Genomic DNA, 15,854 nt, shown 5'->3' on the forward strand with positions numbered 1-15,854 from the left:
TTCGGGTAAATCAAAAGTGTTGATGATTACTGCCACCATCACCGACGACAAAACCATGACAATAAGCGTGAAAGCTTGAATTTTCCAAATAATGACGACCACAACCTCCCTGACCGACGAAGACTAGACACGGCCCTAACCAACCAGTTAGGCCTTTCCATGAGCATCCCGACTTGTAAATAGCCACGAACAATTAAACACGATGACAACATGATAAGATTTTTTAGTTCCTTACCGAAACTTAATCGGTGATGTTCGAACGGCCACACCAAGGTGAAAAGTGTGATAAAGGAAGATGATTGGCCATCTCCCCAATGACTAACAGTGATGATCAACAGTTGTGTGAAAGGAAGAAAAGTAGCAGTGTTCATGAAACATATAAGGAAAAATTGAAAATGGGAAAAACGATAGCGTGAAATAGATGGGGATAAGTTTGTGATATAAAAAGAAAAGGGTTAATCATAAGCTAGTCCCTAAATTCCTCAAGGTTTTCAAAATAACGGTGAAGTTTTCTCATTTTACAAAAAGGTTACCAAAATTTCTAAATTTTTTATTTAGTCCCTAGGTCTAATTTAGGGATTTGAATAATTTCCCCCAAATTTTAGGGCATCAACTTTGGAAAAATCGAGGTGTTAAAATTATCCCCTTTTTAAAAAATTTCATCCTCAACATTTACCAAAATGGAAATTGAGTGAATTAAGAAGATATTCTCAATTTCATTTGACTCATCTCGATCCTCATACCTTCGAGTAGCATATACCAACACAGATGGACTCACTGTAGATCTATCTTAACCTATACTCTGAATCGGTCTATCTCTAATAGCAAAATAAGAAATAGTTGGTCTAGCATAATCCCTAACTCGATTTGGTCCCTTAACTGAAGCTTATGACTAACTAGGACCATAAGAACCAGCAGACGAAAGAGAAAACTCCTTGAAACGGTGCTTCAAAGACCCAGAACAGAAACACACTCCAGTCTTCCTCCAACACTCTCCAGACTGTATTTTCTTACAATAATAACACAAAGGTACCTCACAAGCACCCGTCGAACTTCCACAACAAACAGTCAAAGCAGCAGATGTCATCGGTCTGGCCATAGAATAACCTTGAGAGCTCGAATCATCTCTTGATATCTTACAAAGCTGATTCACATATATTACATGAGTAGGTGGCCCCGAATGCCTTCGAATTCTATCAAAATTATGGGTTTAAGACCCGACGATAGTGGCTCAATCTTCTCAGCAGTCCTAGCCTAAGGAGTTAAATTAGTGAATATCGTATTATGATGCAGAACAACTCCTGACTAAATTGATAGCCGGAGAACTTTCAGAAACCAATCACATTTCTCATTCTCATTCATAATAATCCCTGGAGCATACTTGATTAGTCTCAGGAACACAATCTCATAACGATTTCGAAAAGCTATAAGAAGTACTTCTATATGATCAGTCTGACCGAAACGATATCTAGCTCAAACTCCTACAATCTTAATCCTCACCGCCTAACAGTAATGCAACAACCCTCAACATACGACTGGTCGGGGAATCTATATCCACAAATAGTCAATGTAGCTTCTTCAACCAATACTCAACATTAACAGGGTCAGATCTGGTCTTAGCCACAAACATAGTCATCCCAGTTGCCATGAACTCAGTCAAAATGAGTTTCCAAGCACACTTAGTCTGACGAAGGTAAAAAAGTAACTCTTAATTCAGAGTAGCATTATCAATTTCAGTAGTCTCACTTTCCTCGGATTCTCGTGAATCATCACACTGAGTTTGATGTGCGGGTGGATTTTAATTCCAGACCTATTGAATTCCATCCTAATTCACATGCTGCTCATTTTTCTCAGTCCAATTAACCTTTTTCATATTTTGGGTATGACTCATTCGGGGGGAGGGTTAATCTCAGTTGGAGTAGTACGACCTTGACCTTGACTAGTCACTAAACAAGAACTATTACGAGGTGTCATAAATAGTTATCTACAAAAGACTAGAGATAGTACTTTGGGTTTTGATTTAAAATATTTATTTATCTTTTTAAAATACGTAAAAAAATTAATCTGAAAATTCTCATTTTACTCCAAAATATTTATATGCATGCAAAAATAATTTTTGGTTAAAAATTCTATGGTTAAGCTTCACAGCCCGAGGGTTGAACCTAGTTATAATAACAATATATGTAACTCCCTTAAACCAACCTTGAGGAATTAGGTCCAATTTGAAGAGTCCAATTGAAATCCATTTCCCTCTAGTAAGCATGATTAACTCAAACTTAAAAATAACATTTATAATAAAGTAGTAATTCTCAATTTCAATAATTCATAATTTATTAAAGTAAAATATCTGAAGAAAATTTTATATAAATAATAATTATTTCCAAATCATACAAAAACGGTTCGAAAGACTGTAATGTCTAAATTCCCATTTTACAAATAAAATAATCTAAAAATAATATAAGCAAAAAATTTATAAAGTAATGTCAAATAAATATTCATACTGAAATAATGTTTTTATATGAATATTGATTATGATTCTCTAAGTACCGAATTTTCTAAGTATGTGTATCTATCTATAAGAAAAAAACTATAGGGTTGTAAGCTATTAAGCTTAGTGTGTCATTGAAGTGCAATCAAACAATCAAGTTCAAAACACAAACATATTCGTAGTCCAAATCAACCAATAATAATCATAATCTAAATTAAATAAAGATAAACATAAGTCGAATGATGCACCTATACGTCGATCATACCATCCAAATAGTAGATTCACAAAACAACTTTAACTACAATCACACCATCTGAAGTTGGGTCCGTCACAAAGGTAGAGGCCACAAAATCCGAAAATGGCACCACCCCTTCAAGTAAATGCACTAAACTTCTCCTATTAAACACATATCCTTATGACATGGAAAAATGACATACATATATGATTTCTGAACGGATCAGAATGTATAAATAGTCACATAATTCCAAAGTCAGAATGCATAGCATAATTTGAATTTGATAAATATTGTGCATCCCATAATTTGTTTCTAATTGCATCAAATACAACAATATCATAGACTCATCATGCTTGAAATCAACTTCCAAACAACATGCTTATCTGATTTATATTTAACACCATAATACCACAGAATAGTCACGCTTCAAATCAATTTTAATTAATCAAACAATTATCACAGAGAAGATTTAGCTCCAGCTAGAGTCATACCTTAACAAATAGCTACCATCGATAATGCCATTTTTCATAGTCAGCATGGAAAGTGGATCGACCTAAATCAGTTCCAACGAAATAATTAGTAATAATTATTCACCTAATTTATCAACAAACCGAATTTAAAGCTAAACAATAATCTACAACTCATGGTTGATTATCATAATTGAGTCAGTACAAAATTAATGGGTAACGATGGAATGGGCAGTAAGTTTGATTATGGTTCGATATTTTCTGCAAAAATCATGATGTCCGATTTAAATTCCAATATAACAATTTTCAGATAAAAATAATGATTAAACGGTAGTTGAATATTTTTTGGTTTGGAATGAGATAACTAATTGTGGGGTTTTTAACATGATTAAGGGGCTTTTGGTTCTGGTAAATCAGAATTGTCGACGACTACTACCACCACCACCGACAACAAAGTCATGGTAGTAAGTATGAAATCTTGAATCGATAAAAAATGATTACCACAACCTCCCACGGTCGACTAAGATAGACCCGACCCTAACCAACTGGTTAGGCCTTTCCATGAGCATCCCTAACTAGTAGATAGCCAAGAACGACTAAACACAACGACAACATGATGAAGTTTTTCAGTTTCTTACCAAAACTGAGGAGGTGATGATCGAACGGCCATACCAAGGTGAAAAGCGTGATAAAGGAAGATGATTGGCCCTCTCCCCGAAGACTAGAATTGACTATCGGTGGTGGCGTGTAGAAAAAGAGGGGCAGTGATATTCATAAAACAAGAAAGGACAAATAGAAAATGGTAAAAGTGGTATCGTGAAATAGAAAGGGATAAGTTTATGATAAAAAAAGAAAGGGCTAATCTCAAATATAGTCCCTAAATTTCATAGGGTTTTCAGAATAAACCACAAGTTTTCTTATTTTACAAAAAAGGTTACCAAAATTTCTAAAAATTCAATTTATTCCCTAGGTTGAATTTAGGTTTTTAAACAATTTTCCCCAAATTTTAGGTTTTCATATTTGGGGGAAAAAATTGGGGTGTTACACAAGCCATCAAGACGCTCATAATTCGTGTGATAAGTTTCAGCATCGACGAGCATGAAAATGACCCTATCAAGTGTCAGTGAGTCACAACTTGCTGTTATAACCGTACAACATATCAGTAGTCAGATGATAAACCGTCCAAGATGGTGGCAATATGCTCAAAATTAGAAACATGACTTCTAGATGCCGCAAGTGCATCACAAATTTCCTTCACCTGAGAGACATAAGAACGCATATTGATTTCCCTTTTAGTGATAGATGTGTGCTAATAATAAAGGTTCATGATTGTTGTAGAAGATTTATTAGCAAAGAAAATATTGATCATGGTTTGTAGTAATACAGTCATATTTGCGCTGACCAACTGAGGCAAGAATGATGAGCTTATCGTAGGTAAAAACCACGAAGCTAATGCACTATCCTCAGCAACGAAAAACTCATAGGCTTCATTGTCAACAGTTGTGCTATCATCAAGAGTAATCGTTGCTGGTGGCAGAGAGACCGACCCAATAAGAAGTTTTTCCAATCGATGATTGTGAATAGTTAGTTGAACCTGTTACTTTCATAGAATAAAGTTTCATTCATCCAACGTTACACTAAGCCATTTTTTTGCAGAATACTTTCTAGATTCCCATCGATGAACCTTTTGAATCCTTCATGACTGATCAGAAAAACTCGATGCGACGGAAGAAGAAGAAAAACAAGCAAACAATTAAAGCACACCAAGAACCCAAGTAATTGATACCATGTTGGAATCACTATTTGAAACAGTTATGGTTTATAAGAGAATACGTTTTATTTCTTCAAGCTTAATTTTAGAGGATTGTGGAATACAAATATATATAGCATTTTATGCATAGCTTGTCAGCTCACCAAGCTATGACCTTAGCACAAATAGAATCTTTACCATCTAAACAACCTCTGTACCAGCTCACTAGTGCTTACGTAATGCATGCCTTGACATGCTTCAACAATAAATTATGTTTTTCTTTATGGATTCCAAAGCTATGCAGATTTAATCTTTGAGATGCACCCCAACACTTGAAAAGGGGTTATATCACCACCAACCACCACCCTTTTGCTTTCCAGGTCTACTTTGTATGAGTTCACTCCTATGTTTTTTCATGGGATAACGAAGAATTCAGTTCCACTCCAAATATAATCGGATCATTTGAGCTAAAGGCTATGAATCCTTAATGGAAAATAAGGGGGAGGAAAAAGGAAGTATCTTATCATCAAGCATGGAAATATACTTCCCTGCTTGTTTTGCACAGCCATGGATACCCTTAGTATCATCCTCTATAAAGCAAAATCCTATATTTATTATGTGTGTGTGTATGTGCGTGCACATATAAATATACTCAAGACATGAAAAAAATAAACCCTTACCTTGGGCTTAAATTGAAAGACCAAGCTTTGATTTCCAGAAACAACATCCTTCAATCTCACTAACTTGGTTTTCTCATATGTTATCATTGGCTTCTTCTCAAACTTCGTATCATCATCCAAAGTGTTCAAGCAGAAACAATAGCACGATGAACCTGAGATTGAAGACAAATACAAACAATCTAGCATCTTGCCAAAACTGATTTTTATCATTGCTTATATCACTCACTTGGGTAACTCAAACATGAGTACATGAACCAAAATCAAGTATAATAATATATGTAAGGATACAAAGAAAGAAGCTAAAGGTTAAAGTTTATTGGAAAAAAGCAAAATGATACAATACTATAACCTATTTATTGATAAACTACAAATTACCAAACTGCCAAACTTATATAAGGATTACATGAGCAGTTATTTCAGCTCTAACAAACTGGCTAACTACCTTAAACTATACTAACAACTAAGGAGATTAACTACTTTAGTTGTGTTAGCTGATAACCCTTAATATTCTTTCTACTTTACTTCCTCTCCTACACACAGCTGCACATGTACCTTACACTTAAAGATCATTAAGAATACTTTTGACAGTGTCTCAGTAAAATCATCTGTAACTTGATGATTGGTAAGTACGTAGTTGACTATCACCTGCATAACTGCCACTTTCTCTCTTATAAAATGGACATTGAGATATATATTCTTGGCTTTAACATTGGATTGTTACTCATCACTATTACCCCACTATTATCATACCAAATCGTAGGAACACCTTGTTGCTCAACCTTTATGTCTAAGAGAAGAGCTCCAATACATGCCACCTCAGTTGAAACATCAACCACACTTCTGCATCCAGCTTCCGTAGTAGACCAAAACACATGCTTCTATTTCTTTGAGGGTTATGAAACAAAACCATCTCTAAGAAAAACACAACTATCAGTCATTGACCTCTTATTATCTGAACTACCACCTTAATCAACATCTGTAAATGTCGTACCTTATTTTTTGTATCCTCATGAGATATAACCAAGCTATGATATAATATGCTTTCCAAATGACACAATATTCTCTTTACAACAAGAATATATCCTTGACGAGGTGCATTCACAAATTGTACCACCTTATTGACACTGAAGGTGATGCCATGACATGTGTGATATGCATACAATAATGCTCCTACAATGCTTCAATATTCCTTAGCAACATCTAGCAAAGCAACAATATCATGTGTTAACTTAGATAATATCATTGGAGTTGAAGCTGAGTTAGCACCATTCATCTTAGTTTTTATCAACAATTCAACAATATCAAGTCGTTGGGCTTAATTTGAAGCCCAATTACCCATAAAAGGGGATTTTGCATAGTAAGAAGATAAAAAAGGACCAGTAGCGTAATTAGCCCATTTTCCTATAGATCAAAACCTTGTATTCTTTTTATATTCATATCCTCTTTATTTTTCCTCTTTCTATCTTCCCCCTTCCTCCTATTTTTGAGCCATTCTATAATTCAAATTAATCCTAGTTAACCCCCACCAACATTATTTATAAGATTCAGGACTGGGTTTTATTTTGTAAGAAAAAGAGTGTTTATCATCCAAGTCATGATGAAGGATGATTTCTAGCTAAAGGAGCTCAATTTCGGGATTCAATCATCAAGGTAGTGTATTTCTATTCCTTTGGATTATTAATTTTCCATAAATTTCAAGAAATTGCTAAGATTTGAGTAGTTGAGAATTTTATGGTTCAAACTTGATTCATGCCTTATATGATGTTTTAGATAAAGAAAATGTTTTTATGAGACATTAAGGCTCTAAATAACTACCCACAACATCAGGGCATGATTTGGAATCAAACTATGACCTTTGTGTTGATGATGATATAGGTATTATAAATGCAATTGACGTTGGAGAACCATCATCAAAGAAATAAGTAAAGGATGAGGAAACTCAAGATGCCTTCAAGAATCTAACCATTGAAGAAAGGGAAGTCACATACCCAAGAGAGTACAACTATGTCAAGGATGGTGAGAATTTAGATGATCCATCCAAAGGGGCAACTACTCGATCTTCTCTTAGGGATATTTGTAATTATATTGTATTTATCTCATGCATAGAGCCTAAAAATGTTAAAGAAACATTAACTGATGAAAATTGGACTATGGTTATGCATGAAGAGTTAAATTAATTTAAGAGAAGTAAAGTATGGACATTAGTTCAAAGGCCTAGTAATAAATCTATAATAAGTACTAAATGGGTGTTTAGGAACAAACTAGATGAGAGTGGTAATATACTGAGGAACAATGCTAGACTTGTTGCTCAAGGGTATACTCAAGAAGAAGGATTTGATTATGATGAAACATTTTCTCCCGTAGCTAGGATGGAAGCAATAGAATATTGTTGGGATTTGCATGTTTCAATGAATTTAAATTATACCAAATGGATGTTAAAAGTGCATTTTTAAATGGTTCTATAAAAGAAGAAGTGTATGTGGAACAACCTCCTGGATTTGAAGATTCAAAATTTCCAAATTATGTTTTTAAATTGACAAAAGCACTATATGGTTTAAAACAAGCTCCTAGAGCTTGGTATGAAAGATTGACAAACTTTTTAATTAAAAAAGGTTTTTCAAAAGGGAAAGTTAACACTACATTGTTTATAAAAAGAAAAGGTTATGATTTATTGGTAGTTCAAATTTATGTTGATGATATAATATTTAGTTTTACTAATGATGCTCTTTGCCAATAATTTTCTAAGCTAATACAAAGTGAATTTGAGATGAGCATGATGGGGGAGATTTCATTTTTCTTGGGGCTCCAAATCAAGAAAAGGAAAGATGGCATATTCAACAATCAAATAAAGTATGTTCAAGATATGCTCAAAAAGTTTGGATTGGAGAATGTGAAACCCCAAGCCACTCTTATGAGTTCTTCTATAAAGCTTGACCAAGATGAAGGAGGTTAATATGTTGATGTTAAACTTTATAGGCCAATGATTGGTTCTTTACTTTATCTAACCGCAAGTAGACTAGACATTATGTTTAGTGTTTGCTTATGTGCTAGATTTCAATCATGCCCTAAGGAATCACATCTACAAGCCATTAAGAGAATATTTAAATACCTTAAGGACACTCCTAGTATAGGTCTTTGGTATCCTAGAGACTCTAGCTTTAGCTTGTATGCCTTCTCTGATACGGATTATGGATGATGCAAAAATAGATAGGAAAAGCACCTCCGGTACTTGTCAATTCCTTTGAAGAATGCTGATTTCTTGGTTTTCAAATAAACAAAATAGTGTTGCATTATCTACCACTGAAGCATAATACATTTGAGCCGGCAGTTGTTGTACACAAGTTTTATGGATGAAACAATAACTTTTAGACTATGGAATTGAAGTAGGTACCATTCCTATCAAGTGTGACAATACTAGTGCTATTTGTCTCACTAAAAATATGATCTAACACTCTAGAACTAAGCACATTGAAATTAGACATGATTTCATTAGAAGATAATTAGTTTTAACTGACCTATCTTAACTTAGTGTTTAAAATGATTTTAGTACTTTTAATTAGCAAATGAAAAATGCATATAAAAATAACATTTTTAAATGCTTTTGATGCTAATTGTTAGGGGAATTTATGATCTTTAGTGAAAATTAATAATATGTTCAAATAAAATTTAAGGATATATTTGATTGAACATAATTAAAATATGAGTTGTCTATACCACTAGAGATGATTAATTTACCATGAAAAGTGTTTCAATGCAATTTTTTTACAATTTTGTTCACTAGGTATTGATATAGGCCACCCAGTACCGATACCCCCTGTCGGGTTTAGGCTTTAAAATTCCTAAAAATCATAATTTTGCCAAAACCCTTATTTTACAAACACTCCCGTCGTTCACATCCTCTCAACCCTAAACTCTCCATTTTACTCAAATCAACAAGTTCAAGTCGGATTTCGATAGTTATTCAACTCATTATCCTGCTATATTCATTAAAATTATGCAAACAACACTACATTCCTCTCAATCTCCAATTTTTCAAGGTTATTTTTCTAAACCACTATTTTATTGATTTTTGAACAAGGACTAGTTTTAGTTAGTTGTAGTTCAAATTAGTGATCGGGCATTTCATATATTATGGTTTTACACTAGAATCTACAACAAATTTTATCAAAAACACAATTTTTCAGAAAAATTTCATGAATTTTGAAATTAAAAAAAATGATTTTGACTTATTTGTTGTTTTTGATTTAATTACATTGTTTTAATAAAAACTATATACATTATAATTTTTCAAACTTAGTTTTCAAAATATTTTTCAAATTTTTCCCACTATACTAGTTTTTAGAACCTTGAATATTGAGGACTCATATTGAGTTTTAGGAATAATTGTTGCATACATGTGTTTTCAAATTGCAGGTATTACATCCCATTCCGATTCCATAAACCATGTCGAAATGAGCTAGGTCATCTTCTAGTCGATCAAACCCACCTCCTATTCCACCTCCAAATCCCAATCCAAATGAACCCGAAATGACTATTCTTAACTCTTGCTTTAATTAACCTAACTGTAATGCCCCAAATACTGATTTAAGTACTATATTGAAATGATTCAAAAAATAAGAGGATTTATTTGATTAAATAATATAAGATGAGAATAATTAGGATTATTGATTTCGACTAAATTGTGACAATGGATTATTAAGAGGGCATTTTAGTCTTTTTAAAAAATTGAAATTAAATAGATAAGAGGAAAGGGAAGTAAAGTAATTCCTACATTTCTTCTTCTTCTTCTTCACGTGGGTATCCTCTCCTCCCTATCATAAGGTAAATTTTTATTAGTTAGTGTTTTCTTTAAATTGTGAGTTACCTTGGTAACATTGAATAATATATATGCATAAGAAAGGATTAAATGTGATTAAAATAAAGAGATAAGGAAAATAATGGGGATTTTATAAAATGGGTTTTGAAAGGATATGTTAATCTAGGAGTGTTTATGGATTTTTTATGGTAGATTTAACTTGTTAACGAGGTAAATGAAAGATTAGAAGTCTAGAATGAGTTTAAAAACAAGTTGGAAACTTTGGTATGATTCTAAGAATCAAATTCATTTGAGAGATACTAGATGTTTTAAGTATTTAAATTATGGAAAGTTAGTAGGTTTAAGTAGAGAAGTGTTATATAGTATTGTTAGGGGTAAATGAGAGGAAAATTAGCCCAAAGTTGGGTAAATTTCGGGTGAAAATTGGAAAATCTGAGTAGGGGTATCGGTACCCTATAGAACAGTACCGATACCATAGGGGAAAATTAGGCCAAATTATATGAGAGGTATCGATACTGGTTCAATCTGTATCGGTACCCAAGCGATGTGGTATCGATACCATGGTAATGGTATCGATACCTAAGGGGGGTATTGGTACCATAACATAGTGGTATCGATACCATGGTGAGGGTATCGATACCAGACTACATCGAAGCTAATTTTGGTATTCATACTAGAAGGGGTATCGATACCATAGTAGGGTAGTATCAATACCATGGTAGGGGTATCGATACTGAAAGGCCAGAAATATTAAGTTGGGCTGATATTGTTGTAGAAAGGTTAATAATAAGTATTTTGATTAATATTTAAGTTATAATTGATAGGAAATACACTAACAATTGATATTATGCATGTATGTAATGATGTGGGATAGATCGAAACCAAGCTCTTGAAATAAACAAAACCAAGGGTAAAGGCAAAATACCGGAGTAATCAGCCTTACGTTTTGGATACATAGCAAGGAAAGTCAGGTGAGTACATTTATTGCATAAAATCAATACAATTAAAATGTTTAAATTGTAAAGTATATTTTAAAATATTTACTAAGTTTTATTTAAGGTATGGAAAGAATTTTATTCATGAGTTTTAGAGGATGGAATGTTCTAAAACAAATTAATAAAAGAATAATGTATATGGGTGCATTAGTGGCATGAAAGGGTACCTTAGCTGATATGTATATGGGTACATTATCGGCATAACAGAGTAATGAATATGGGTGTATTAGTGGTATGTAAGGATGCCTTAGCTGATATGTATATGGGTACATTACCGCCATAACAGAATAATGCATATGGGTACATTAGTGGCATGAAATGATGCCTTAGCTGATATGTATATGGGTACATTATCGGCATAATAGAATAATGCATGTGGGTACATTAGTGGCATGAAAGGATGAATTAGTTGATATGTATATGGGTACATTATCGGCATAAAAGAATAATGCATATGGGTGCATTAGTGGCATGAAAGGATGTCTTAGCCGATATGTATATGGGTACATTATCGGTATAACGGAATAATGCATATGGGTGCATTATTGGCATGAAAGGATGCCAAAGTTGAAATATATATGGGTGCATTATCAACATAAAAGTATGCTATAATGAAAAAGGTATAATGGTTTATGATAAAGGTGAATGGACATTATTAATGAAAATAAGGATTAACGATGAATGGTTATGACAATTTCAATATATTAAGTGTATGAATTTTCGTATAAAAAATATATGTGTATAAACATAAGAATTTCATAATAAGAAAAATTGATCTTTATATTGGTAATGGGTATACCAACCAAATAGATTATAGAATGGTTGAGGAATAAAGGTATAAGCACTACATGTGCATCTTAATAAATGAACAAAAATAAGAAGCTGGTAAATTACCATGTGAGCACTAAGGGTGCAAATGTATAAGGTTTATAATAAATTAAAAGATTGTTAATGGATATTAAAAGTAAGTATTAGAATATAAACTATTCCAGAATAAAAGATGTAATGGCCTAGCTGTGCAATTGACAGAAAGGTGTCAATTATGCTAGATAGATGAAATGTTAAGTACCGTTGAGTAAAAGAATAATGGTTTAACTGTGCAATTAGCAGAAATGTGTCAATTATGCCAGTTAGATGAAGGGTTAAACACTATTGAGTAAGAGAATAAAGGAATTTTAATGTATTGTTATATGAAGGGATGATATATATATATAATGTATAACAATGCATAATTAGTATGAATGGATATTATAAAGGAAAACATAAACAGAACATAAAAGGTATGAAAGTATGTCAAAAATGAAATGTATAATAGTGTATAAAGGCATGAAAGGATGCCATAATGGAAATGGTATAATGGTGTATTATAAGCATGATGGGATGCTATCAATGAAAATAAAGGTTTAGGACTAAAGAGATAAATGGAGAAGAAAAATATAGAGAAAGATATGTATGCTAGGCATACTAAAATACTTAAGATAATTGTTTATGAAATATAGTTTAAATGAGGAGGATCATAGAATCCTTAAGGAATATACGATTTAGTACAAATTAAATAAAAAAGACTTACTTAAATATACAAAAATGTTACTTTATAATATTATGTCTCACTAAGTAAATACTTAACATGTGTTGTTTCCACGCGTAGGTTAAAATGGAGATAAATTGGGTAAGGAGTGCACAGTAGCAGTGGATATCATTAGTTAAGGTTGACTCTCATCAGTAACATTAGGATAATCTTATTCAATTTAAGAACTTAGTTGGCATGTACTTAAACAATGGTAAACATTTTGTAATGTAATTAAGTGAAGATTTTATGATGTTATTTTCAGAAATATCCTATTTTTGGTTAATTGAATTGAAACAAAATTTTACAGGTTTTCAAAGGACAAACATTATTTTTAAAGTGATGTGATATTCATATCTCATGTACGGAAGGGTATACGGGAGATGGGTGTTACACTAACCGTAAAGGTCTCTACTCTAGGTTTGTTAACCATTTCGAGTCATATAACATTAGGGAATAGCATATCCCGTCTCTCCAAGATATGATAGATATGAAATTAAAATACATCCCTACCCTTAAATCATGGAAATTTGATAATATTTTTAAGGTTGAACCGGTTATTTATCACCAACTAGTTCGTATTTTCTACTCCAATGCAGTATGTGTACAAAACGAGTCCCGAACCACAACCAAAATTATTTGATCCTATCTCCTAGGCCAATGCATTAATATAGACTCAGACTATATAGCTAGTACATTTGGATTAGATAACCGAGGGTTAGATAATGAGCGAGATTTAGTGTCTACCCCTTATAAAGTCAAGTTTAGTACTAGTGTTTTAGATTATCATGAACATTTCCTTTATCTCATCATCTCTTGGTGGTTTAGACCATCCAGAGGAAAATATTACACTCTTAGAGCCCTTGACTTATGGTGGATATATTGTATCAAACAAAACAAGAAAATAAATCTCCCTCAAATTATTTTTGGTGAACTTGTAGAAACCGTAAACAACATTCCTTCTAAATGTTTTGAAATATTAGTTTACGGATGTCTACTTAGTAATATGTTTATAAAATCCGATATTAAGGTAGAGCTTGATATAGCCATCCCTCTAACCATTGAAATCAACTTCACATTTTTACGAGAATCAGGATGGACTGGAGACAAAGACCAATAAGTTTGCTCAACACAGAGAACTCCGGGTGCTAGCTCTTCACGAGCTACTCTGGCTCCGGTTGCTGCTCAAGAGCTAGACGATCTTCTACAGAATGTCGATGATCCTGTAAACCAGACCGAGGACGAGCCATCCAAGCAAGACAGTTAAATGCCTCCATACTTTTAGTCTTTTATGGCGACATTGGATTTGAGGTTTACATCCTTAGAGTCCCATTTGACTACTATGGGAACTCAATAGTTGGAGAATCAAAGGGAAATTCGAGCTCAATGTTAAGAAATGGATATTCAATTCAATGTTGTAGATGAGAGACTCGATGCACTAACCCGCTATTTTGTTTTTTTAGAGGACATCGATTTGATCCTGATCCTCTTACAGATGATTTAGTTTTCTTAGTTTGAACTTTGAACCTTCTATTGTTTTTGGTTGTTTAAATATTTGATTGTTTTTGGATTTTTGGTGTGATTTGTTTGAGATACTATGAATGATTATTAGTATTTTGAACTTAAATTAATTTTTATGTTAGATTATGCGTTATTTACATTTTAGATCAATTATGACCAATTCCTATCACGTATTGTTTATGAATATTGATTACGTGGACTATTGGCTAATATTGTTCTTGACTTTGATCTTAGCAGCTATATATATATATATATATATATCAATTTGGTAAACTTGTTTTCAGAATAAATCATAGTATTTTTTATTTAACAAAAAGTGGGAGAATATAGTAAGGGGGAGTGGGGAGTAATGTTTCAAAAATGATTTTTCAAAAGAAAATCTTAAAATTTCAAAAATGTTTTGCTATATCGAAAAATGTGAGATTGTTGAAAACATTTTGATGTTTCAATATAACAAATAAAGTGTTAATGAATTTTAAGATTCTATATTTGATTTAAATATAATATTCGATTCAATTAATCAAATATCACAAATATTACTCCAAGTTTTCAAATATCAATTTTACTCTTTACTTAAATGAAAAATTGTGTTTCAATCTTAAAATATTTTTGAAATAATTTTAACGAAGTATTTCGAACCATAATCGAGTAAAAATTGAGTTTTTAATAGGGAGATACCGATACCTCTTTAACGAGTATTGATACCCCTCAAACATCGAATGCAAAAAAGGTATTGATACCCTAGAGGGTATCGATACCCCTTTATATAGTAGTATCGATACCTAGCTAAAGGTATCGAAACCCCTCATTTTGGTTTTGACTCCGAGAAATAATAGAATGCAAAATGGGTACTAATGCCATGACAAGTATCGATACCTCTTTACATACTAGTATCGATACCCCCTTGAGTGGTACCGATACCATTGGTTTTGCAACAGTCAAAATATTTGAATTTTATATAGGTAGTATCGATACCCCTATGAAGGAGTATCAATACCCATACGCTCCCAACAGCTTTTTGAAGTGGATTTCACACCACAATGGCTCTATTGACTCCACCAAGATTTCCAACGTTTAGAATTCATTTGAGGTGTATTTAAACAAGTTTTGAAGCCATTGATGATTAAGAATTACATAAGAATTGATATAGAAACAAGAGAGAAAGCATCAAACCTCAAGTTTGAGCAATTCAAGCCAAAATCCTTTCAATATTTATTTTGGTTTCAAGAACACACTTTGTGCTCAATTGTATTTATCTTGAGTGTTATTTCTTTGTTCTAGAATTGTTGAAACATTCTAACTTGTGAGGCTTTTCTTTAAGTTTGCAAAATTTGT

This window comes from Hibiscus syriacus, unplaced genomic scaffold, assembly GCF_006381635.1.
Source record: "Hibiscus syriacus cultivar Baekdansim isolate YM2019G1 unplaced genomic scaffold, ASM638163v2 tig00117048_pilon, whole genome shotgun sequence".
Lineage (NCBI taxonomy): Eukaryota > Viridiplantae > Streptophyta > Magnoliopsida > Malvales > Malvaceae > Hibiscus > Hibiscus syriacus.